General features: G+C 41.4%; 2 protein-coding genes across 2 annotated transcripts in view; one reads left to right on the top strand and one right to left on the bottom strand.

Moving 5' to 3' along the window:
- Nucleotides 1–9,668, top strand: part of IRS1 (insulin receptor substrate 1) — a 62,853-nt gene extending 53,185 nt beyond the window's left edge. The window contains exon 2 of the mRNA XM_036073842.2: nt 5,148–9,668. The gene's annotated coding sequence lies outside the window, so the exon portion shown is untranslated. The remainder of the gene's footprint in view (nt 1–5,147) is intronic.
- RHBDD1 (rhomboid domain containing 1) overlaps nt 1–26,317 on the bottom strand; it is a 683,913-nt gene that overhangs the window by 204,816 nt on the left and 452,780 nt on the right. The gene's annotated exons all lie outside the window — the stretch shown is intronic.

The following is a 26,317-nucleotide window of genomic DNA, read 5'->3' as shown; positions in this document are numbered from 1 at the left end:
GAGAGAGGTCACAGGTGCCATATTCAGCGTCCTACCAGGTATGGAGCTACACACCACGCCGACCATTTCTCTCTTTATTCCCAGGCGAGGGGAACCGTTTTCTCTTCTGAGAGGAATCCTCCCCTCCTGTTCTGAATACTTTCCCTGTGCCGTTCCCTTAAGGACGTGGGCTTTTGGACATCAAAGCCAGGAAGCCAGAGGCTTTTTCTACTTCAAACTGCCATACTCCTCCCCATACACAATGAATTGGGAGGAAGGGAAAGGAATAGAATACCAAGAACGTTTAAAAGTTGGTTAACATTTCAAATATCTTCCCATCACAGATTTTTTTTTTTAAGAACAGGGAAGATCTAAATATGATGGGAACATTATTTTCCTGTCCTATTGAAACATTTTTGACACTGGATGCAGAATTTTAAAAGTTCAAGTCCTTTAAGCAAATAGTAGCTTTAGAACCACATCTGAACCGTGGCTTTCCCTGGGTGACAAGAATTCGAGAAATGTTTATTGCTTCTTTACATTTTCCTGTGGTCTATAAATTTTCTATATTATAGTCAAGAATTTTTTTTTAAGTCACAGCTGTTTATTTTAAGTGAAAGAGAAATGTGCTGTTTTGACACATTTCTTTAAGTGGAGGAATTCATTTATACCAATTTTTCTAGTTGAATCTACAATATAAGATTTCAAACAATGATCTCCATTGAAGAAAAGTCATTACGGTAGTCATTTTTTTTTCACCCGTAGTTGGGTGAGGAAGAGTTACTTTGTGGCTACATTTTGGTATATGACAATAGCCAAGCAACTAAGACTATTTTACTTCTAATTTCTTAGTGGAAGTAGACTGCTAGTCATGCTTTAACCAGATATTTATAACTGTGTTGCCCTTGACTCAACAAATTGGCAGGAGGTTTCCAGGCATTTGAATACAAGATAAAACTTTTAGTCAATGGGTTGGACCAAAAATTCATTGTTGAAAGGGTGTGGGTCCTTCGTTGTACACGCATCGTAATCTTTCGCTGTTTTCAGCTGCTTTACAGTGAAGCCTAATCAGTAGGCTGAGTGTGAAGGAAAGCAGAAGCTTTATCTGTTTCTCAGCTCTCATAGGCATAGTTTAAGTGGGTCAAGTCCGGAAGATGTAAATTCCTACCGGATGCAATAATGCAGTAATCCATAGGTCTCAAGTAGCATTGCTCAAGTGTTGACTTATTTGATAATGCTTTAAAAATTACCTTTTTCATTACCGGCAACACGATTAGGTGGGTTTTATCTTAAGAGAAGACACAGGGAAGGGGACAAGAGATGCTGATGTGGCGATGAAATTTTGTCAAAATGTAATTTCCTGCTACTAAATCTCGTGACAGGTGCATCATCTTTCTGGGTTCAGAAGTTATTCCCCAGTGAGGTAACTAGAGAGGATGTATCCTAGGAACATCACCATTTGATATTTGCCCAGCTCTTCTCCAAGGAAATGTTTTGCTTTTTTGTTTCCACTTCATGGGTGTTACAGATGAGTTTCTGTATTTGTAAAACATTGTTGCAATATATCCCTCATATGGTTGGTGTGAGTCAGTCCGGGTTGTATATATAAAGTGCATCAAAGGTACCTCTACCCATGTCATCCTTTTCAGTGCTTAGGATAGTCCTTATCGCTGCCTTTTTGTCAGTCAACAGATGTTTCTTGAATTGAATGACTGCGGGAGCCTAGTATCGGTATTGGTTTTTTGTTTTTTATTTTTTTAAAGATTTTATTTATTTATTTGACAGAGAGAGAGAGACAGTGAGAGAGGGAACACAAGCAGGGGGAGTGGGAGAGGGAGAAGCAGGCTTCCCGAGGAGCAGGGAGCCCGATGCGGGACTCGATCCCAGGACCCCGGGATCATGACCTGAGCTGAAGGCAGACGCCTAACGACTGAGCCACCCAGGCGCCCCGGTATTGGTTTTTTAAAAACATATCCCAAAAATGTATGATCTGCATGCGGGCCTTTCTTCGAGTGCAGTTGTGGCCTTCTTGACCGCTGTTGTGTAGAGGCGGGAATAAAGGCAAATGAACGTTAGCCCCATGAACATTACCCTAAGGTCTGTCTGTAATGTCCTCAGAGTTCATTTCCAACAAAGCTCATCAGAGCAATTGTGAACAGCTATGTTTTGGGAACTTTAGTTTTGGGGTTCTTTGGATTTAGATAATACCTCACTGGGAACCATTACCCGGCTTAATCGGCCCCTTTATTCACCATATTTGGCTCCCAGAGCTTTTTGGCCATTTCCACAGATCAAATGTGCCCTCAAAGGGCCGAGACCGGCTGCTAGAGAGACCGTTCAAAAGAATACACCCAAGGCTGAGAAGGCAGTCACAAAAAAGAAATGGGAACTTGAGAAAGCATTCCAAAAATGCTTCCAGCGATGGCTGCTTGCTTGAAATAAGTGTACAGACCCCAAAGAGGCTGCAGGAAAGGACAGTTCTCACTCAGGGATGTCTGTTAAAAATCCGTATCATTTACCCAGGAGCTACATTTTCTGTACACACACACACACACACACACACACACACACACACACACGCCCTTGAACAAAGATAAACAGATGTGAACTTCAGACTTTCGCTTGAAATTTTTCCCGGCCTCTGTTGCCTGCTGAGCTCCTCTGTGCCCATCCCCTGCCTGTCAGCATAACCTCCCTCTTTCCCACTTGCTCGCTTTTTCAGAGATCCCCAAGCTGATGGCACCAGTAGGTAGCATTAGGGGCTGAGACATGTGTTGATCAGGATTTACGATAAAGGGCTTTGAAAAGTAGTATGCTGAGACTTTAGAGGGCAAGTTTATGGTGACATTGGTAGATCCTTTTGTTTCCTGCTCTTTGAACATAAATACTTGTGGGAAATTACAGGGAGGGGTTCAGAGTGGCCCAGAGCAATAGATTTCAGCATCTGGCAAAGCCAGAGGGTTTTCCCTCCCCAGAGAGGCCCCCAGTCTCTGCCCCTCTGCATCCATGCGGGGTTGGCACGTGTGAGGACAAAACTGGATACAATTTGTTCCTGTGCTGAGCTGTGCATTCAGCCATTCTGGATGAGAGCCAGCTATAAAATGAAAAGCATACCGTGTGCCCTTCGCTTGCCCCCCCCCCATTTTCTATAAATGAGCAGTTTGTTTGTTTATCTCAAGCCCTTTAATAAAGTGTGGACTTCCCACTTCATCTCGGGCCCAGAGCTGTGAAGCTGTGTGGAGCTCTGTCTAGATATTCTTGTAGGAACATTCTGATAGATTGCAGTGTGAGTTCAGGAAAAACTTGAAAGTAAGTAAGAGATCTGGAGATCAGTCTTCAGGGTTTTTGAAGGGATGGGTTTTCTTTTCACTTGTAGGAACCACACAAAGTAAGTCCTGTTTCTCTGGCAATCAGAGGGATAAAGCCTGGAGTCCTTTTTTGTTTTTACATTGGTGTCTCCATGGGAAGTCTTTGTTTGTCTATAGAGAAACAGACTGTTCACCTGTCATTTAGGGGCAGAGTTAATATTAAAACAACAACAGAAATCTCATAAAGTAGAGTCCATGTTTAGTAAATTTCAGCTTACATGAAAGCCAAATGGTGAATGCTGACTGGTCCCAGCTAATACTCTCCTTCAAGGGAAGAGAGAGAAAAACAGTTATGTTGATCAGCATATACATTGTATGGATTGTAGACTCTGTTCCTTTTCTTGGAGCTGACATGGATTAGTACTGCTACACCTGGATGTATCCTGAAACATGTCCTGGTTGTCCCTAGACTTAGAAAAAGATACCTTAGCCTTTCATTCGGGTTTCTTCACCATCTGTCCCACCTACATTTGCAGATTTACCTCCTTCGACCCCTTTTCACATACCTTAGGATCCAACACAACGCATCCTTCTCCATGTGGCCTGCCGTGGCCATACCCTTCCCGGCCTTGTTTTATCACGTGCTATCAGTGGGACCTGTGCTTTGTCCCTTTGATTTGTTCCACTCGTATTTAGTGAGTCCTTACTGTGCGCCAGGCCCTGGGGACACAGCCCTGAAGCAGCAAAGATACGATCCCGTTTCCACATCCCCAAGCTATTCCTTTTCTTCCAGGCCAAGCCAGATGTGTCAGGTACTTCCTTTCTCTTCCCAGCTAGAAGCATTCTTTACCTCCCTCCATGCAGCTAAAGCTTCTTTCCTGCGCATCTGCCATGGGATTTACCCCCTTTTTCTTTTGCATTCTTTCTATTTATGAATGGAGCTTACCTTCCTCCCTAGATTTTCTAGAAAGCAGGGCCTGTAGCAGAGTTCAGCTTTATATCCCCCCGTAGTATTTAATGCAACCAGTTATCCATTCGGCAATATTTACTATCTACTCAGCGCCATTCTATAAGCATTGATATGTATAGATAACTTTGAAATACATAAAAAATGTGGGCTTCAGAAGGCCTATCTAATATTAATACTGGAGAGCAAAAGAGGGCTTATGAGGTTGAACAAGGGGTCTCCTCTCTGGAAGGGCATGGGTGATGCCCCACGAGGTCTGCCTTCTGGACTTGCATAGAAGCAATGTGCTTCTGCCAGAATAGCATTTCTATTAGATCTAAATCAGAATCCCTTTCTTTTTTTAATTTAATGATTCACTATGCCTGTTTCACTTGGGTCTCCTTCTGCATCTAAAATCCTCACGTCGAGCCATGTCACATTAAAAACTGACTTCAGATTTTGTGATGTTAGGCCCCGCAACTTCAAATTTTAAAATCTGCAGTTGACTTTGAACCAAAAGAAGATGAAGCATAGCCTGACTGTAACCTGCTTACCATATTTTATAGTACTTTAACACAACAACTGTAATTCACATTTTTGTTTGGACCCTCAGAACATCAAAGTATTTTGTGTTTTTGTGTTACTAAACTCTGAAACCTCCAAATCCCATCGATCTGTTGACTGATTCAATATTGACTATTTTGAGTTTGTATTTGCTTTAGACTCTTGCATTTTGAAAGGGGGAAAAGTTAAATACAGTTTGTTGATTTTATTTAAGTACACAGTACTGTTCGTGCCTGTGACTTCTGCCTATCCGATACCGCCTCCTTTTTAAAGAAAAACCCTTAAAAACTGATACAACGTGTGTTTTGCGATATGCCCGTGGTGACAAATCCTTTCGTTTTCCTTTTCAGAATGAAGACCTGAATGACCTCAGCAAATCCTCCCTTTCCTCATGGGTACCCAGACTCTGAATATTTCATGATTCACAACCAGGACCTCACATCTTCCTCCTCAGTAGATGGTACGATGCATCCATTTCAGTTTGTTTACTTTCTACAATCCTCAGGAGCTCCTTGACTGAACTGCACGTACTATATTGTGCCAAGCAAAAAAGCACTGTGACACCAGAACTATGAGTCTGCATAAACTTCATCTTCAACCTTAAGGACTTAGCTGGCCACGTGAGCTGATGGGCCCACCACCATGTCACAAGAGAATGGGTTTACTCTCATTGCATTTACAAGATCCATTTCATCTGCTGCTGAAACTGTGTATGACAAAGCATCGTTGTAAATTATTTCATACAAAACTGTTCGCGTTGGGTGGAGAGACTATTAAATATTTAACATAGGTTTTGATTTATATGTGTAATTTTTTTTAATTAAAATGTAACTTTTCTTACAGCACATCTTTTTTTTGGATGTGGAACTGAGGTATACAATGTTCTGTTGTAAAGAGTGGAGCAAATACTTAAAACAAGGCTAACAAGAGTAGACTAGGGTACGATCCTTGTTTTAAGATTGTAATTCAGAAAAATAATATAATAAGAATCATAGTGCCATTAGATGGTTCTCAGTTGTATAGTTATATTTGCGGATACTATCTCTTGTAATATAGCCCTGATGTTGAGCTGAGATCCTTACAAGAATTGATCTTAATTTTGTATTTTTCCTGTAAGGCAATAGGCCATGTTAATTAAACTGAAGAAGGATATATTCTCCTGGGTATTTTCAAGTGTCAGCTTAAAATTGGCCATTGAATGGAAGCAAAATTACAAGCAAAGGAAATCAAAGTCTTCCATTGTATATACTGTAAAGAGGAGGAGACTTGGGTGATCCCTTTAAATCAAAAGCTCTCTTTGGAATGAACAATGTGGGTGTTTGTAAATTCTGGAAATTTCTTTCTATTCATAATAAACTAGAGACTGTCGATCTTTTCTTCTCCCCCTCCCCCCACTTCTGTAAGTTTCCTGCTACCATTTTTTTTTTTCCGTGCACACGTTAGGGTATTTTATTTCTGGCATTTCTCGAGAAAGGTGGTAAGACAAGTGAGTGCTTGTCTTTGACTTCTAACCAGAAGTTAAAATTCCAGAAAAATGGTTTTTATCACGACCAGGGCTATGTGTCACTTTCCACAGGACGCTTCTCTCTTTATTTTCTGAGACCATCCCATGTTACATGATTTAACTGAATGTAAGCGGTTCCATTTGCCCTGGTGGGTACTGGCCTATTAGCGATTAGTTAATAAAACCCAGTGTACAGAGAGCCTGTCAAAGCATAATGACCAGCTCCTGAAACATCTAGCCAGCAGTGAAGGTGTTAATCGTCCTCTTGTTTGGAAAGCACACACATCTTGGAATTTTTCCTTGTGAAAAAGAAAAGGCCGTGGACGTACTTAAAGATACTGCCTACCGTGTTTTTAATCTTTTTTGCCAGGAAACTTCCTAAAGGTTAAGTGAATTAATGCCCAGGTCAGGCTCCCTCAGAGTCCATGTAAACTATCCGAAGTTCCCAGCCCTGCTGTGGAGAGGAGCAACATTTCATTTCTCTGATGGGTTGAGCTCCCCGGGTCGGGGAGGGGCTACAAGGAAGGGACAAGGTTGGGGGCCATTGCAGGGGCTGCTGCCCGTCGTCCAGCTGGTCGGGGGGGACCCCTACTCTACTCAACAGGGAGTGGAGATAAATGGAACCCCTCATGCTGCTGAGGCCTGTGTTACTGTTAATTCAACCGGACGGCATGGACCTCACAGACTGTTGTGCGACGTTCATTGTTGCAGATTCTAATCATTTGCATGCTCATCAATTTCTAAGATGAATAGGTCTGTAGTCATAAGAATCCATTGTTTTCAAGGAACTTGCTGAATTACATCATTTCCTATGAGGCGAGAACACTACCGATTTTAAAAATCTGCTACGAATATTTTTTTTTACACTTTTATAAAAACGACTTTCTTGGTCAAACCAACTTAAATTTTTGCAAGTATTCTGACTACTACTCCTGCTAATGTAGGAAGAAAGCAAGCTGTCCTGCTTTCTTCCAATGAGGGCATAAGTAGTTACACAGACATCAATGAACAAAGTCAGCCCTGACCGTTTTCCTGTAAAGCTGGTTATTATTTCTCAAGGAAACTATACTTTGAATATGTGTTACCGACATACCTCTGCACATAGAATATCAACGTGTTTTGGGTGAGAACAGAAGTGAACAGACTGGAAAAGCCATTTCTTGGTTAATTTCTCTGATGTTTTGTTGAGTCAAATAGCATAAAGGTAGAAATTCTTATTTAATAAGCTGCTTCTAGTGGTCCCTGAGCTGGGTTTGGTGGTGGTATCAGACTTCACCAATTTAAAACTGGAAGTTGCTGGTATTTAAGGCAAAAACGCATGCTCTGCCTACAGAGGGGTTGACCTTGAGCAACATCAGCTGCTAAAATCCTTGTGTTCAGTTCCTATTGAAAACTGGCTTTTATCCATTTCCAAGTATTTGTAGGCCAGCCAAGGAATTACATTAATGGGGCTTCTCGTGGCCTCTGGTTAACCTATAAGTTAGTGGCTTTTTCCTCATGAGACCAACCTTTTACAGTGTTCTTTCTTAGAGACCTAGGCAGAGTTTTAAAATTCTCCTTTGTGGAAAGAACAAATATAGTTCATGACTTTGATGATATCTTCATTCTGGGCAAAAAAAAAAAAGTCCTAGAACCAGCTAGAAGTGAAGAGAATCCATTAATGATCAACCACCTGAGTCAATAATGACAATTCAGTACCGATGTTACGTTTGTGGCTATTTCTTGCTAACTTTCAAAGGTCAGGGACTCTTAACTAATCTAGGTTGACTGCAAAAATGGATTTACTAAAAATCATCTAGCCAAAAGTAGAGATTTTTAACCTTTATTTTCCCCTATTGTCTCCTGTCTTTTAAATTTGAGACATTTAAAGTACTAGGAAACAATTTTACTATACTGTAAGGAACAGTATTGCACAATACTGAAGCCCTGTTTTGTTCAGTCTTGCATCCTGAATGCAATATGCCAGGTAGTTGAAAACTTTAATTTTATTTGCTGCAGGTGGTTTAAAAATGGGAGGGGAGTTCATCATCCACTGACAGTAGAGCCATGACAAATGGGAAGAGCTCCGAGTGCTTTGGCGGAGCTCTGTGGGGTCAGTCCATCACGCAAAGAGGCCCTGAAACCAGAGACACTGTGGGAATTAAGACCTTGACTGGGGAGAGGAGGACCCTTTGGAAGGCATGCGAAGGAGAGTGGATGGAAGCCAAACATGAAATCGCTTCTTTGCAATGACTTGACGGGGGAGTTAGGGTTCCTAGGACATCGTGTGTACCTAGGAGGTAATGCTGCATTCATAAAGGCTGCTGAAAAACTTTAGGAGAAGAAGCATGCACTTCTTGGGAGGTGAGGAAATATGGCCTTGCCAATACTAAGAGAAAGACCTCCAGTCTTGTGAGCTTAGTTTTGGAGAGACTTTGGTGCCTTTGATCATTTCCAAAGTCAAGCCAGATAAGATCTTGGGAGTTCCCACTATAGCTCTGTCCATCCATCTTCTAAGCATGGGTAGAGAATGTGTGGGTCGGATGGCATGTTGGGTTTCCCAATGCTTGTAACCAGAGCATCCAGTTAGGTGCTGAGAGGAGGTAGAAAGATCGTGAAGGTGTTTGACCCTATTCTTAAGGAATTTACCAGTAATAAAGAGCTTATAATCAGCTAATAAGATTAGAAAACATGACTTAGCTGGAGAGTTGTCTTCCTTTCATCGTTTGTTGATGACTTGGCATTTGTGATGTGTACACCAGGAGCTCTGGTGTTCTAGATCCTTGCCATTCACCTGGCATTTAAATCTCTCTTTGCTTATGTTCATTTCCCCAGCGTTAACCAATATGCGCGTGATAGGACAAATTCAGTAAACAGGAAAACTTGTCTGTATTTGTATAGGCATCTTTAGTGCTGTTCTGTTTTTGTTTTTGTTTTGTTTGTTGATCTTAGAGCTTTGCTATTGGCTTAAGAATGTAGTTCCCGGAACAATTTTTCTTACAAAGTTCTTTCCTTACACCTCTTGGCTGCAGGGTGGGCCAGATTAAATACATAGATATTTTTTCATTTAATGTATGTGCAGTTGGGTTTCTCATCTTCAGATGGTGGTGCTGCCGATGGTGCTACTTCATCTGTGTACAGAAGGACCAATGCATGGTCTGTGTTGCTACCAAAACATTTATTGTATATACGTGTAGAACATATGTATTATGTATATATGTAATGGGTACCAGGCCAGGTATATACTTTTTATTTAGAAGTGTTTCACTTTTCTGAGTTTTCTTTATAGTGTTATGCTTATTTTCAATTTTTTTTTTCCCCCTGATTCTGTCTGGTACTTAGAACTGTAGTGTCTTCATCGTTAATTAAAGAAAACTGTCTAAATGAATTCAAGGATGTGAATGCTAGTGATCCTTAATGTTTTTGGTTTGGGACATGAAACAGAAACTGCCAATTAAAAGTTGCTGGGGCATTTGGGTAAGAGTGGTGGACGCTATTTAACATACTTCAATTAATAAATGATTTTGGAACAGAGAGCTTTGCCTCACACTATCCCTCTTCAGTTGGCTTTCAGTGGCCAAGAGGATAAAGAAATAGACATCTGGAAAGATTTTAAGCTGCTTTTGTTGGTAGTGGTAAAATGGGAAGAGGGAGTGGGGAGCAAAACTCCATCCTCCTCGGGATGGAAAGTTAGATGTTCTGTTGATAGGCCCTTTCACAGCCTTGTCAAAACCTTCAGTTGCACATGGATTCCCCCAAGAGGTTGTTCAAATGCAGATTGCCATTGAGGGTTTGTGCACAGGGGGCCAAGTCCAGAGGTGCTGATTCACTTTGGGGTGAGGTCTGGGCATTGGTCGTGGCTATGGGCTGGGCTGCCGCTTTTTACGCTCTCCAGACTAGTACAGGGTCAGGGCTGAAAACCACTGTGGAGAAGGGCTGCCCAAACTTGTTGGATTACTAGAGTCACTTAGAAATGCTGATTCCCTGGAGCTGTCTAGGAATGTGTGTTTAAAAGGTAACTCATGGTGGGCAAGTTGGGAAAGCCCGATTTCTGTGCCAGCAGAACCTTTTGGATTGTTTCACCACTAGAAGGGATAGGACACTGATGGTTTTTGAAAATAATAAGCCACCTTGCCAATAGAGAAACAGCCAACTCCCCCACCTTCTCCCAACTGAGCTTTCTTGCTCGAACAATTTAAATAGATGATTGGTGTGTCTTACATTGTTAGGGCAAACTCAAATTATTGAACATTGTGGAAACAGATTGAAGATTAATTTTTTAATTTCATTTTTTTAATAAGCATGCTTCTCCACTGAGAGTAAGAAGCTTGAGTTTTCTTACTTGGCGCATCAGGCTAGAGGGGTCTTCCCTCTGCCCAGCGTTGTAAATGATATCTTCATTGTTCCCAGGGGGCACAGAACGTGATTGAATAAATGCTTGAAGTCATTATTTCATCTTCACTGTCTATTAACTGTGTCCATTTACTTTTAAAAGAAAAACAATGACCACAACTGATTTTTCCCTCCCAGTGGTGTCACACAGCAAACATCACTCTAACCTCTATTGAAATCATACGCAGACATCAACTATTAGGCGGTAATTGAAGGAAGTCTAGTTGGAACGGATCGGTGGTGCAATTTATAGCATAATTGTCTTATTGCCTTCTGCACGTATACAAAAACAAAGTATATCAAGTAAACCATCAATAAAGGGCCTGCGAGAATTAATAATCAAGAATTTGGGATTATCTCTCTGGTTCTGCTACAAATAGTGTCATTTATTCTGCATTCATCATAGGTTAGCTACCAGGATTCACATCAATTATCTCACTTCTTCCTTCCAGTAACCCAGAGGTAGGTACTGTCTTTATCCCTCTTTCCCAGATATGCAAGCAGAGGGGGGAAGGGGCGTGTCTATGTCACCATCTCCGATGCAACAGAGCAGCCTCTCCAGTGAGGATGGCTTGACAGCCGAGTCTGTATTTTCATCGGCGCCGCTACAAGTCTCTGGGTTCCAAGTACTTAAACAAAAAATAAGTTCTGTACACAAAAAGCATTTATCACTCCAGCTGCCTTGTGTCATGAATTTGCTGAGCAAGTATGATCTCACAGAGCCCAAAAGTGAAGCTCTGTCCATCCTACAACTTCCACCCTACAAAGTAACAGGGCCTCATCAGGTTTGTTTCCAGTCTTTATCTTTATGCCTAGCTTAGTTTATTTGTGTCAGAAATCTCTTTCTGATTCCCTATTGTTTTTCTCAATAAGTACCCCCCTTTGCAGCAACAATAGAAATACTCGGCTTTATTTTAGGAACAAGGGCAGCAGGTGAAATGTGAAAGCCAGATAAAACCCAAACCCCTGGGTTTTTAGGCATTAGGTTTTATGTATTAACTCTGTAAACAGAAGTAAATCAGAGCTTCTTAAAATCTCTGTTAGAGATATGGATGATCAGATAAATGACCATGATTGGCCAGAGGGAAACACGTAAGGAGGTGGATGCCTGAGTCTCAACTGAACTGAAGAACGAGACCTTACCTGAAGTGAAAGAATGGTGGGAGCACCTCCAGTCCAGGAATTCCCTCCCTGGTAGACCCTGCAGGGGAGGAAAGAGTTTTCCTCCACTTTTGAGGTCCCTGAAAATTAAACTGACCAAGATAGATTGACAGGAGGAGAGCATCCAAATGTATTCAGTCTAAGTTTTGCATAACATGGGCGCTTTCCTCAGGAATGAAGATCCAAAGAAACAGCTAGATGAGGATGTTTAGGCTTGGTTTGATGAAAAGTGCGCAATTGTGGAGGAAAGCAAAAGGTTAAGGAGTCTGAGGCTATGGTAGTAAACAGGGAAACAGCAAAGCCTGTTAATTCTGATTCTTCTCAGACACCCCTTTGTCTTCAGAGATAAGTACGCTTTTTTCCTGTGGGTGTTGGGCAGGCACCACTCACATGAGGGTGTCATGACCTGTTTCACAGGAGAATGTCAGAATGATCTTCCTGCTTCTGCTGTTTTCTTAAATTTCTTCAGCTTAAAATATATAATATGTCAAGGTGTCCTATTTTGGGGTAGCATGTCCTGAACCTCATCAATCCACAGTGCTTCTCAAAGCTTGGACTATACATGAACTGCACAGAATTTCCTGAAGAGCTGATACCAAATAGATTTTAACACAGACCTCATGAGACTGTATTAGTAATCAGTTGTTTCCCCAGAACACACATCTCTCCAGGGTTATTTTATACCCTGAGCTTAGAGGAACGTGTTGTTGATGTTCACTAGGCATTATCCTTTCTGATCTCTTCTGTATGTGTACTGCTCCAAATCTGAAGCATCATGAGCTTAGTTGTAAATGTGAGAGAAGAAATGATATTGCTGGAGATCCTCACTGTGTCTGGAAAAAGCATTCTATAAAGTAGAAATTAGTAAAATTGGCCTAAATTTAGGTAGGAAATAGTATAAAAATAAAGGCATTAAGTAAACTTGCACTTATAGTATTATACAGCATTATCCTGAGTCTATGGAACAAAATCCTAAATGAAACAAAATATCCTAAAATATTAAGAAGTGGTATGTCTGATGGCATTATAGATGATTTTAATTTTAGCTTTTCTATTTTTCCGTAAGTTTTAACAATGATCATGTCTTACTTTCATAATGCAAAACAAAACAAAATATTATTTAAAAAACACAAAGGGGATTTGATGGGAATCTCAGTGAATCCCCACATGTCTATATTACATCACACCATGCCATGATCAGTCAATCAGGGGTCAGATGACTGTGGCCTGTAAGCCAAATCCAGCCAGCTGCCTGTTTTTGTAAATAAAGTTTTATTGGAACACAGTCATGCTCATTCGTTTATGTATTGCATGTAACACTATCACAGCAGAGTTGAGTAGTTGGGACCAAGACCAAATGGCCCCTCAAATAAAATACTATCTGACCTTTAAAGGAAATGTTTGCTGACCCCTATGACTGATGTTTTTCAAGAGAGATATTTGGGATGAGGCAAAGTTTTGTGCACTGGGATTCTGGAATTCTCCCCAATGTGCTGAAAGAGTGTCATGAAGCTCTGCAGCCACCAATATATTGCTGTTGGACAGAGTTTATGATCAAATTTATCAGAGTTTATTAGTCCCTGTACAGTTGGTCACTGAGCTACCTAAAGGACTTCTTTAAACTTCATTTACAAATCCTGAAATACTTCTATAGTTAGGCATGTAGAGTTGAATTAGAGTAAATCTAGGATGATACTTTTTTCTTGGTACTTCTAGATTAACAGCTAAAAAAAGGGGAGGGGGTAGAAACCAATTACAGGTTGTGCTTTTCTGAGGAGGGTTGGATTTCCTCAAGAAATTCCAAATGGAGTTCAAAGTAGATTTTAGTATCCTCAACCAATCGGAGAGACAACAAACAGGCACCCTTTTCCAGTCTCCTTTTCTAACTTGTCATCAGCTGCCATGCTGAGAATTGAAATCAGTGCCTGGCATGAATTCCAGTCAGGAAGATAATACCTGGTAACCTACAAGACAAAGATAAGAGATTTCAGGATTATTGGATTAAAAAAGAAAAAGAGCCATTGTCATAAATTGAGTCATTAGCTAGGAAGACAATTCCTTGGGTATTTTTTAAATTATTATAGAGTATTAATATTTTATTCATTCATCACACCCACAATAATATTGAGGAACTATTCTATGCTGTGTGTGAGAGATACCCTCATAATGACACAGTTCTTGCCTCCTTGGAGCTCCCACTGCAAGTAATCTCAGATCTGGACCACTTGTTTTACGGATAAGGAAATTGTATTTTAGTCCCACTCTCATTGACTGTGACTTTATTTTAAAATTGAATTTATACCAGATTGATTAAGTGGATTCCTTATGGAATCCACTCCTGGCGAGTTTGGGGGGGTTCTTCCAGGGGCCCAGTATGCAGTGTGTGAAGCTGATGCACAGATTTGAGAAGTCCTGACTTTCAAAGAGACAAGAAAGCATCCTAGAATCACAAAGTGTTGCTGCTGGGCAGAGTCCTTTACCTGTTGTCTGGTGCAACTTCTTATTCTCAGGTAAAGTCAAGAAACTAAGGTCCCATGAGTTCACAACTTCCCCTGGATCAGATACAGTGAAAACCCAAGTAACCCCCCAGCTCACCTTTACTGAGCATTTTGCTACGTGCCTGTCTGGTCATGGATCAGCTCATGTGCCCGTGTAAACTTTCATTCCAAAGGCTTGTAGATATTATATAAAACACCATTTTAGAGAGTAAAAAAAAATCAAAGGCCTAGAGAAGAACTTGTCTAAGGTCACTCAGTGGGTAAGTGTAGAGCTGGAAGCCCAACTCAGTTCCAGTGAAGTCCAGAGCTTTGTTTTTAAAGTGTAATAATTGAAAGACATGGAAACAACAACAAAAATCCATGTTCCTTGAAAACCTGTGAGGGTATCTCTCACACACAGCATAGAATTTATATAGAGTTTACATTTATGACCCTAGGTTGTCAGAAAATGCCATGTGGGAAGTTCCTGATTTACAGTTCAGTACTCCAGACACAACCTGTGCCCCTCCCCGAGTCCCTCACCCCCATGTCCAACTTTCTCCAGTGCTTTTGAGAGTTTCTGGTGAAGTCAGGATGAAAGTGTCACTTGGACGTCTCTTACTAGTTTCTTAAAACTTGATTCTTAATTAAGTGATTTTCCTCACCAGGTTAAATGCAGCTTCAAATTTGCTTGTCACAGAAGTTGGCAGCCAAAAGCACACACACACACACACACACACACACACACACACACACACACACACACCCCAATTCAGGGAGGAAATGTTAATGAGGCATCTAAAACACCCAACTTATTTTTTCTATCAGCAGCATGTTTCTGGTTTAAATTTGAATTGTTCATTTAATTTTACACCCCTCTCTCATCCCCACCACACACCAACTTTTCCAGTTAGCAGGGACCCATGCCCCATATGTGAACAAAAGTGTAGACTTCTGAATCTGGCTTACTTCATCTGTTGAAAAATAAAATGAGTTTGGCTGAGCTAAACAAACTTCTCCCTGAATCGAGTAACTCTACTATTTGTGTTTGCTGAAATATTTGACAGACAGGAATCTGATTTGGGGAGGGGGGGGGATTTCTTTTAATGGCTGTGTGACTACTTCAGTTCTTGTCTTTGCTTTGCCACCACCTGTGTGACTTTGGGCAAAGCGCTTCTCTCTGGCCTTCCACTTCTTTGTTTATAAAATATGAGGGCTACTTAACCGTAACCTGGGGTTCAGAAACTTGTCAACACGAAAATCTGAAGCAATGTTTTTCACAGGGTTGTCAGTGTTCATCCCCTCCCCCCCCGGGGGGGTGGGGAGAAGGGACTGTGATTTCTAGTGGATTCACCAAAGATTCAGAGCAGAGAGATAGTTTCTTGGAATCACAGAATTTTACAATTTTTATGATGCCCTGGCAAATGGTATAGAATTAGGGACTGGCCCAGGTCAAAAATAATTAGGTCAGCAAAGTTTATCTCTAGAGCTTTCTCTCTTCAATTGTACACATTGGTTGAGGTGGGGTACTCTCCTTCACCAAATATTTTCATGAGGTCCAGGGTATTTCTGGAGTGGAGAAAACACATGTGATAAACTATTTTTTTTCCAGAGGTATATGACATCAATGTATTAGCTCCCAGGGCATTTGGCTCAAAAAAGAAAACATACCCAGAAGGAAGAGAACACTTTGGCAAACAGAAAGTAATTGCTAATGGTGGGATTTTAGCTATCCATGTGGGGCTTAATAGGGGGTATTTAGTTTAGTTGAAGCAGATTTAATGCTTTATAGGCACTGAGCCTTGAAAAGGAGTATGATGAGGCGATCCCTTTCTTCTACATGAAATTAAAATAAAACTTTACTTTGACAATGACATAATACTTGCTAAATTAATGATAACCTCACTTTCTAGATTTTCGGAATCATTCCAATTCTGAGTAAGTTCATCAAAGCTAAACTTTTTCTCTCCTTTGTTTTTGGGGCGTGGGGGTCCTTGCCTGGCTGGTGCTCTCAACTCTTTTCCGGGTTCAACACCCTTGGCTTTACATCCCTGAGGTCATCTTAGTAGGTGACCACCTACGCCACCCATTCGTGAAGTTGGCTCAGACCCACGCAATGATGAACCTTGCTTAATTGTTGGCAGAAAAAGAACTGAAGCAGGAAAAGAATGAAAGAATTTCCTTCTGGCAGACAAACAACTCCTACTTGTTGCTACTAACGGGAAATCTATTTTTACTCTTCTGTGCCCTAGCAAAGGAGTTGATCTTCATGACACAAAGAAACCCTCAGCCAAAAATTGAAAAAGAGCATTTCTCTTTGGAAATTACAAACTCAAAATAGGAAACCACACTATGGTATTCCAAGTAATGGAATGCCCACCGTGTGCGTTCCATACAAATGTTGAGCCTCCAATGAAAACATTACCAACTATCAAAGATTTTCAACAAAGATGACCACACAGTTGAAATCTGCCATTTAATTTTTCCTTTTGCGGTCATGGAGAGATAAGTTTTTATTCTAGGAAAGGGTTGGAAAGTGTTGGAATTAAACAGTTCTAGGCCAACCAGGAAATCCTGTTTACTAGCTAAGAGACCATGGGAAAATTGCTTAGCTTCTCAGAGCTATAGTTTTACCATGTATAAAGTGGGGATGATGTTATTTACTCTGCAAAGGTTTGGTACGCATTATAGGTCCTCCCGCCATACCCAGCGCGCCTGGAATCATGCTTTGCCCATAGTTGGCACCCTATGCATGCAGACCCTGGATGGTAATTTTGATTCTAAATATTTTCACGACTTTTGGACGATAGTTCTTCCTTTGTGCCAAAGCGGTTTGGTCTATCTTTTTATTTCTGTAACTTTTAAAGGGCCTTAGACACAAGGTGTCTACCTTGCCTGGTCTTTATTCTGTATTTCTGGCGAAAAAGGCCCATGCTCCAGGGAAAGTTGATGACGGAGCCCCAGGTGGAATTTTGTGATCTCCGTGTGGTTTCTTAGAAATGCACTCGTGCAGCTTTCTGAGTGCAAGACTGGCACCCATGAGGAACCTGGGCATTAAGAACAACAAATACGTTAGCTGGTTCTACCTTTCATTCCAGCTACTGCATTATTCTCCTCAAGGTAGGAGCCGGGACGGGACACTCGCCTCCCATCCAGGCACCGTAACCTTTCCGTTGGATTCAGCTTGGGTCCCCGGGTCTCATCCTCTCACACTCCCTGCTCATCCAAACACTGCTCTTCTGGTCTTACTGCAGCACTCTTTTGGGGATGCTTGTCTATAACAAATGCCCCCTGCACCATTTGGTCTCTGGGGTTGGCCAGGCTTGAGCCCACCTCTTTTCATATTTAAGATCAAACTTTATGAAGAAAAAATATTGAAGAGGAAGCTGTCGTTTCTGCTTCATTTGTAGGGTAGGTTCTCCCCGTCACAGGGCTCTTAGAGAGGGGGGCGTCCAGGGGACCCCAAGAGGGTAGGTTCAGCCACCCCACGCTGTGGAGGGAGCCTTCTGCCCAAGACAAAGAAGCCCGGCAGCCCTGAGCAGGCCCTGCCTCTGGCCAACGTCCTCTCATCCTGTTTCATGCCTTCTCCTGCCTTTCATTTCTCTTTCCCTCCATTTTAGGGCCGGGCCAACCTCACACGGCATTATTTTTAGTTCTCACATGGGAACACTGACTTGTCTCTCTCCTGCTTTCTTTCTCCCCCCTTACCAAGGATGTGCGATTGTTTTTCTGCTGTGCGTTCAGGGGCCCGGGAACATCATGTGCTTACGTTTAACCCCTTGCATTTCCCCGAGGTGCTTCGTTCAGTTGCTCATGAACTTTTAATTTTTTCCAGGCTTGTGTGTTTTGTCCAGACTGCAGCTTTTCTGGAGCTTGGCCGGCCTCTTTGTTTTGGGGAAGCTTATTGCTTCACAGTGAGACCATCTGACAGTTGTTATCTGTGACCTGAGAGCCAGAGGCAGCCAGGAGCCTGTTCTTCTGGAAGACCTCCCAGCTCCCCAGCCCCCACCGCCATCTGGGACCACCCCAGGGAAGAGACCAGTGTGACACCAAATGTTCACAGGAGGATGAAAGTTTTCTCTACCTACCAAGGCCAGCCTCGAGCTGTCCTTGCGGCACCGACAAGGGGGAGAGCCATCAGATTCGTCTGTGCGGGTGTCTACTAGGATCTTCTCTCCCTCCCTCCGGCTCTCCTTCGCTCTCTCTCTCTCCCTTCCTGGCTTCCTCCCTTCCCTTCCTCTCTACCTTTCACAAAAATCTGTGGGCCCACTACTGGCTAACAGCTCTTCAGGAGGCAAACACAATGGCAGATAGAAACCTGAATACAAGCCAGGGAACCGTGTCTTTTCAGGAGGTTCCCAATCCCATTGAGAATAAAATCTGTGCGCTTGACCAGGGCCAGCATAGCTCTGAGGGACTGGCCCCTGCCTGTTTCTTCCCGCCTGACCTCTAGCATGCTCTCCTTCGCTCACTCGGCTGTCAGCTCATTCCCCACCCAGACCCTTCACATTCCTGCCCCCTCCTCTGAAATGCCCTGGCTTCAGAACTTCTCATAGACGCTTCCCTCCCATCCACCAGGAGACCGCTCAGTCCAAGCTCCCTTCCCAGAGTGGCCTTCACTCATCTCCCCTGCCTCTCCTGCTCTCTACAAAATATTTTGAGTTTCTTCACAGTGCAATCTTCATCTGAAATTATCTCTGTATTTCTTAGTTTGCTTGTTTGCCTTCTGCCTTTATCCCGCAAACCCTCTGTCTTTTGCTCCACGCAGGCCCCCCGTGCCTGACACAGACTTTGTCTTCAATAAATACCTGTTGAAGAAATGGATAAATAAATACTTTGGTAGGGGACATAAGAATTAACCAGAATAACATCACAAATAACGATAATAATAATAATAGTGATTGACTTCTCTTGGTATTTTACCAAGAGCTGTTTTATGTATGCTATCTCCAATCTTCAAAACAATTCTGAGAGAGAATATTATTTTTATATTTTGCACGCCCCCCCCAAAAAAGGAGGCTTCCAAGAATCGGTATTTTCCCAAGGCCACCCACCTAGTGAGGGATGGACCTGGGATCCATCCTCAGACAGGTCTGCCTCTACAGCCAGCAGTCCTTTCCTCTTGACCATGATGTCTAATACACGCAAACAACTATAATACAAGCCAGAAAGAGATAAGCTCCATGAGAGGCACAGATAAAACATCATGGGAATTCAAAGGAGGAAGAAGTGGCCTCTGGAGGAGTGTAACAGGAAAGCCTTGTGACAAGGTGATTTTGTTTTTCTGGACCTGTGCCCCTGACGACTCGGGACGGGGGGAGGATTTGGACAGTTGGAGGTGGGACGTGAAATCCCAGGGCGTGCTGAAGTCACACACCAGAGGGCCCCGTGTGTGCACGTGCGCACGCGCGCATCGGAGCTGCGGGCAGAAAGGCAAGAACTTTCTGCCCGCAACTAAGGGCAGAATTTAAAATGGTATTTTAAATTCAATTCAGAGAAAGCTACGAGTTGTAATAAGGGAGTATTTTCTTCTTGTCTCCAGTTCTAACTCTGATTATTATTTAAAGACAAAAGCACACATCCGTATCTATTAGGGTAAGAGCTTCATATAAACAGCTATTATCTCGCATTTCTGTTTAAGCAAACCTCACTATTTATCTACAAAAAAAAATGTATTTTCCTACCGACTCACATCTGAATCTCAGATGTAGTCTAAATGTTCCCAGGCCTATCTGGCCTGAGGGTCACATGAGACCACGATGCCACTGAAATCCAAGTTTTCATGATTCAGTGTCCCCATCTCCTTAGTAGGATTTATGTTCCCTGTGAAATCTCTGACCTGATTTTCCTTGAGTTTTCAGGGACACATCAGCTGTGTTTATAGCCAAGTCCTTCCTGCTTGCTCTGCTTTGCCCTCTTTCTGCTGCTGGGCACTTCAGCCTCCACAGGCTCATGAACCGGGTGCTTTGGGCCAAGCCCCTGCCTATGGCTCCAAACCCAGATTCCCAGTCTCCAAACCGGCTGCATTCCTCTCAAGTCTTCCTGGCACTGGGGCTGTGCGCTCTGCTCCTCACAGGACAGGGACAAAGGCCTTCTCTCTTCTGAGCCTAAGACCTGTTGGCGGAGGGCTGGCAACCAGAGTCGAAAGCACAGCAAAAGGCCTGGCAGTCACAATAGATTCCATTTAGATCGATACTAATTTGTTGTTAAGGAACTGAATGTAAATGTTATAAACCCTGATGATGTCAAGGTGATCATAACAGTGTGACATAGCAGAGGTTGCCTGGGTGAGCTGATTTCCTGATCTCTCAGCTGAAGAGAAAACATAACTTATAGCTGATACACCAATGGTAGAAGTAAAAGTATATTCAAAGTGTAAAAATAAATATTTGAAACTAAAATTGATAATGCAGGAAAGAGCCGTGGGGAGGAAATAGAACTGTAATAATTCTGATCTACTGGTTGCCTTCCTAACTATCATATATCACAGTTTAGTATGATAAAGAGTTCAATTCAGAGCAAGTTTCTAACAGTTTCGAATACATAAGCCTAAGAATGTAGTATCAACATGCATAAAGAAAAAAAATTTCAGTACAACAAGATACAGGCAAAAATAGTTTCTAGGAAGAGACTTGAATGCATTCTCCTAGTCCATGGCAGATCAAGGGAATAAAAAGTAATAAAAGCAGTAAAAGATCTACACAACAAAATTCACAATGGAAATCCAATTGCTATATCTCATACTCTGTTCCATGAACACAGAGCATATACTTTTTCCCTAAGTGTCCATGGAACAGTCACAAAAAAATACCGTATATTAGGACACAGAGAAACTAGGCAAAGTCCAATCTGTACAAAAATCATCTGATCATCATGGAAAAAAATTAGAAGAAAACAAACAGTAAGAAAAGCTCTACTCACCTGGAATTTTTTTTTTTTTTTATGTTTCTTAGGTAACTCTTGGGTCACACAGGAATCCAAAACCAAAATTTCAGGGCGTTCAGAAAATAATGAAAATGAAAATATTACCTATCAGAACTTGTGTTCTAAAACTATAAATTCTACTCTATTCTCTTTATATGTAATAAAATATGAAAATAAACTAATAAAGAGGAGAGAACAAACCAAAGGAAAGTAAGAGAAAGTATGAAAGAGCAAAACATAAATTAATTGAGAAAATAAAAAGTAGACTCAAAAAACTCCCCCAAATCTGTTTTTTTTAAAAAAAGAAGCAATGCAAAGCAAAACTATCAGCTAATCTAAGTAAGTGAAAAAAGAAGACACAAAATGAAAACTATATAAACTAATAATAAGGAAATAACCAAGATGGGCGACTGGCTGGCTCAGTCTGAGGAGCATGGGACTCTTGATCTCTCAGGGTTGTGAGTTCGAGCCCCATGTTGGGTGTAGAGATTATGTAAATAAATAAATAAATAAACTTAAAAGAAGAGAAAAGAAAAGAATCACAGAAAAAAGGGGGATTAAAAGACTTTCAGGGAATGCAGTGCATCCCTTCATCAAAATAAATGTATGAACTTGGTTGTAAGGGATAGTTTTTCTAGGATAACAAGTTATAAAAACTGATCCCAGAATAGATAGGAGTTGGAAATACTAGAAAATAACAAAAAGAAAGCCTAAAACTCATATATTTGGAAACTAAGTAACATAATTATATAACTCTCAGGTTAAAGTGGAAATTATAAAGAAAATTGGAAAGTATTTAGTAATGACCAATATGAGAATACTAGAGTTCAAAATTTGTGGGACAACACAAATACTCATACTCAAATGTTCACAGAAGACTTATCTATATTAACCCCAAGTTGGAAACAAGTCGAATGCTCATTAACAGGTGAATGGCTAAACAAATTGTGGTATATCTGTAGAGTGGAATAATACTCAGGAATAACAAGGAATGAAGTATTGTTTCACTCAACAGCAGAGATGGACCTCAAAGACATTATACTGAGTAAAAGACACTGGGCATAAAATAGTACCTTGTGTATGTTTCCATTTATATAAAGTTCCAGAAAAGGCAAAACTGATATATAGATCAGTGGTTGCTTTGGTGAAGGATCAGAAAAGATTGACTGACAAGGGGCATGAGGGAACATTTTGGAAAGTAGCTGAGATGTGATTGTGGCTGGTTATTCAGTGGGCTGCATAAGTTAAAACAGCAACCTGTCCACTTAAAATGATTACATTTTATTTAATTTAAATTACGTCTCAATAAAGTTGGTTTTTAGCAGCACTTTGAAATAAATTTACTTGCAAACAAGGAAGATTAAAAAACAAAGATGCTAATCAAAGAAATGGAGAGATATTCATGCTCTTGGCTGCAACGAATTTACCCATAATTTCGGTGCAACCCTAATCAAAATTACATTTGGATTTTCAAAAAGAAACTTGATAAATTTATCCTAAAATGTACACGGAAGAGTGAAGTTCTACAAATTGTTAAGTTAATCAAAAAAGGAGGCAAGGAGTGGGATTTGTCCTACCAGGTGTAATGACAGAAATCACAGACTTAGTTTTACAAAAGAAGGGTTAATACTAAATCATTCCATCAGACCAACAATCAGGATACAGAGCTTAAGGCCAAAGCCCTGAATGTATGGTCTTTAATAAATTGTGTTTAAAGCTAAAACTATAGTACAAGTCAGGGTTCTCTAGAGAGACAGAACCAGTAGGATATGTGTGTATATAGATTTATTTTAAGGAATTGGCTCTCAGAATGTTCACAGTTTATCTGAACTCCTCCATGGTACTGCTGCTTTGGCATCCATTTTATTTGGCCAAGCAGGCATTGGGGGCCTTAATCTGACTCTTGCCCCTCATGCAAGCCCATGCCCTAGATAACAGCCCACAGGGTCGCAAGTAAGTGTAGGTTACTGTTGTGACTTCCACAAAGGCCTTTGTAGTAAATAGTCTCCCATAGTCTCAGGACCTTCTGCTTGGATAGAATCCCCATGGAGCTTAGCAAAACCCTGCTTTTTAAATTTGAATTTACCAATCTTGACTTAATCTGAGAACCCCAAAGCACTCTACCCACAGATCCTAATAAAGGCATGTGCCCCAGATCCTGTCACTTTCTCTACCTGCTCCTTCCCTTGCCTTTCCTGTGTAGAACTTCCAAGAGTGCTGTGTACTTCCTCCAGCACCTCTGAGTAATAAAATTCTCTATTTTAATTTCTCCTGTGGTCTTTTATTGAACCATGACTCACCATCCAGCTCCCTGAACCTTCACTTAACGAGTGTTAATTTAACAAAGTAATAACACATGATTATGAAGGCTGGCAGATCCAAAGTCTACAGGTGAGCCAGCAAACTGAATACCCAACAGAAGTGATGGTGATGCTGCAGTTTAAATCTAAAGATGATCTGCTCCAGAATTTCCTCTTGCTCAGAGGAGGTCCATCTTTTGTTCTTTTCATGCCTTCAACTGATTGGACAAGACCCACCCACATTATGGAGAGCAATCTGCTTTACTCAAGTCTACCTATTTAAATGGTAATTTCAACCAAAAATACCCTCACAAAAGCATCCAGAATAATGTATGACCACATATCTGGGCACCATGCCCAGGTAAGCTGACACATAAAGTTAACCATCACAACTACACAACCAGTTAAGGTGGTATTAGAAAAACTTGGAGGAAAATTCAGCTAGATTCTTCCTGAATATCTCAAATAAAGGTAAACTTTAAATGGATTTAATCAGATAGTTAAATCTCAAAGGAAAAATAAAACCAAGTCAATAGAAGAAAATATGGAAGAATATATTTGTTACCTAGAGCAGGTGTGATATTGTGATTTGTGATCATAAATAAATGTTTGGTCTTTGTCCCACTTCTGGCACAGAGCTCCTAAAACCATTGGGATTTCCCAAGTGATAAGAGGAAAAACTATGCCTGTTGTGATACTAATGAAGTAACTTTTGAAAAGCACCTAGGTAACCTAAGGATGGGAGCTGGTCGCTAGGAGAGCTGACCTACAGGCTTAGAACTTTTAGCCCCATACCCCAACCTCCAGTGAGGGGAGAGAGGATGTAGACTGAGTTCAATTACCAATGGCCAATGATTTAATCAATCATGCCTGTGGAACAAAGCCTCCATAAAACCCCCAAAGGGAGGGGTTCAGAGAGCTTCTGGGTTGATAAACACATGGAGATTTGGAGAGAGTGGAGTGCGCAGAGAGTGCTTGAAAGCTCTACATCCTTTTCCCATACCTTGCTCTTTGCACCTTTTCCAGCTGGCTATTCTTTTTTTTTTTTTTTTTTTTTTTAAAGATTTTATTTATTTATTTGACAGAGAGAGACATAGCGAGAGAGGGAACACAACCAGGGGGAGTAGGAGAGGGAGAAGCAGGTTTCCCGGCGGTGCAGGGAGCCCGATGTGGGGCTCGATCCCAGGACCCTGGGATCACGACCTGAGCTGAAGGCAGACGCTTAACGACTGAGCCACCCAGGCGCCCCTCCAGCTGGCTATTCTTATTTATACCCTTTTATAATAAGCCAGTGATCTAGTGAGTTAAATATTTCTCTGAGTTCTGCGAGCTGCTCTAGCAAATTAATCGAACCCAAGGAAGGGGGTCATTGGAACCTCCAATCTATAGCCTGTCACTCAGAAGCACAGGTGACAACATGAACTTATGACTGGCACCTCAAGTGGCAAGCAGTCTTTGGACTGAGGGACTGAGCCCTTAAGCCCTTAAGCTGTGGGGTCTGATGTTACCTCCAGGTAACATGACGGATGGGGTCACAATTGAGTTGTGCTGTAGGACATTCAGCTGGTGCCAGAGAATCACTTGGGTGTGTAGGAAAGCCCCTGCTCCCCCCAATTAGAATTGGTGATCAGAAAGTTAGCAGGAAAAATTTTTCAAGTGAAACCTCAAAAGCAAGATCATAAACTAAAATTCTGAGAAGATCGATTACATCAAAATTAAGGATTTCTAGTCCACAAAGGTCATCATGAATAAAGCAGAGAGATCAATGACAGAAGAAGAGAAGGCATATGCAATGTCTAAAGCCAAGGATTAATATCCAGATTAATCAAGAAACCCTTGAAAACCAAAAAGGAAAAATAGAGCAAGTCCATTAGAAAAATGGGCAAGGAATATGAAAGGGAGGATGCGGAAGACCAGTATTTGGGTAACTGATATTTGAAGAGAAATCAGAATCAAAATTAAAGTAACAATGATATTATTGGTGGGCACCTACTGGGCTGACAACAATCAGAAAGCTAGATAATCAGTGGGGTTCATGGAGTAGAAATCCTTATACATTGCTAGCAGGAGTGTAGGCGGCTCAGCCATTTTACTCAGAAGAAATAATATGTCCCCTGTGGCTTCAGCCATTCCACCTGTGAATTCTCACATAGGTTTCCAAGGAGCCAGATACAAGGATATTAATTGCACAGCCACTTGGTGGGGGAGGGAGGAGTTGAGGACCACCTGGGTGCCCACCGCTGGAAGAGTACAGGTTTTAAAATCAAGAGGCTGCACACTTTGGAGTCATTGTGCCAGTTAGAAGCAGTGGATTTCGTTTGCCAAGTAACATGAATGGCTCTTAACACATAGTGCTTGAGAGACAAGATGATGAATGGAGTAAGATACACAGCACAACACCATCTATGTAGGTAAAGGAATGCATGCTCACACACACACACAAATGCAGTATATATATATGTTTTTAGAAAGATGCTTAGGAAACATGAGAATGGTTGCCTATATGAGGGGAAAGCGAATGGGAAGAGAGACGTGGGGGCAAAAGGAAGAGATGCTTTTACAAAAAATGAATAAGGAGGGGCCCTTATGGAACAGGATAATGATGTACCATGAAATGAGGCGTCTGATAAACCCAACGTTCTGTTCCTGAGCCTTCAAAAACAAAACTAAACCAAAATACACTCTGGGCAAATAACATAACTAAAACAGAGGCGTTTGTGAAAGCAAAACCTTGGAAAGCCCCATGCCCAAACACTTTCACAAAGAAGTTCTACCAAATCTTT

Source organism: Halichoerus grypus, chromosome 4 (genome assembly GCF_964656455.1).
Source record: "Halichoerus grypus chromosome 4, mHalGry1.hap1.1, whole genome shotgun sequence".
Taxonomy (NCBI): domain Eukaryota; kingdom Metazoa; phylum Chordata; class Mammalia; order Carnivora; family Phocidae; genus Halichoerus; species Halichoerus grypus.
The sequence above is the reverse complement of the archived record's forward strand: the minus strand, read 5'-3'. Positions and strand labels throughout refer to the sequence as shown.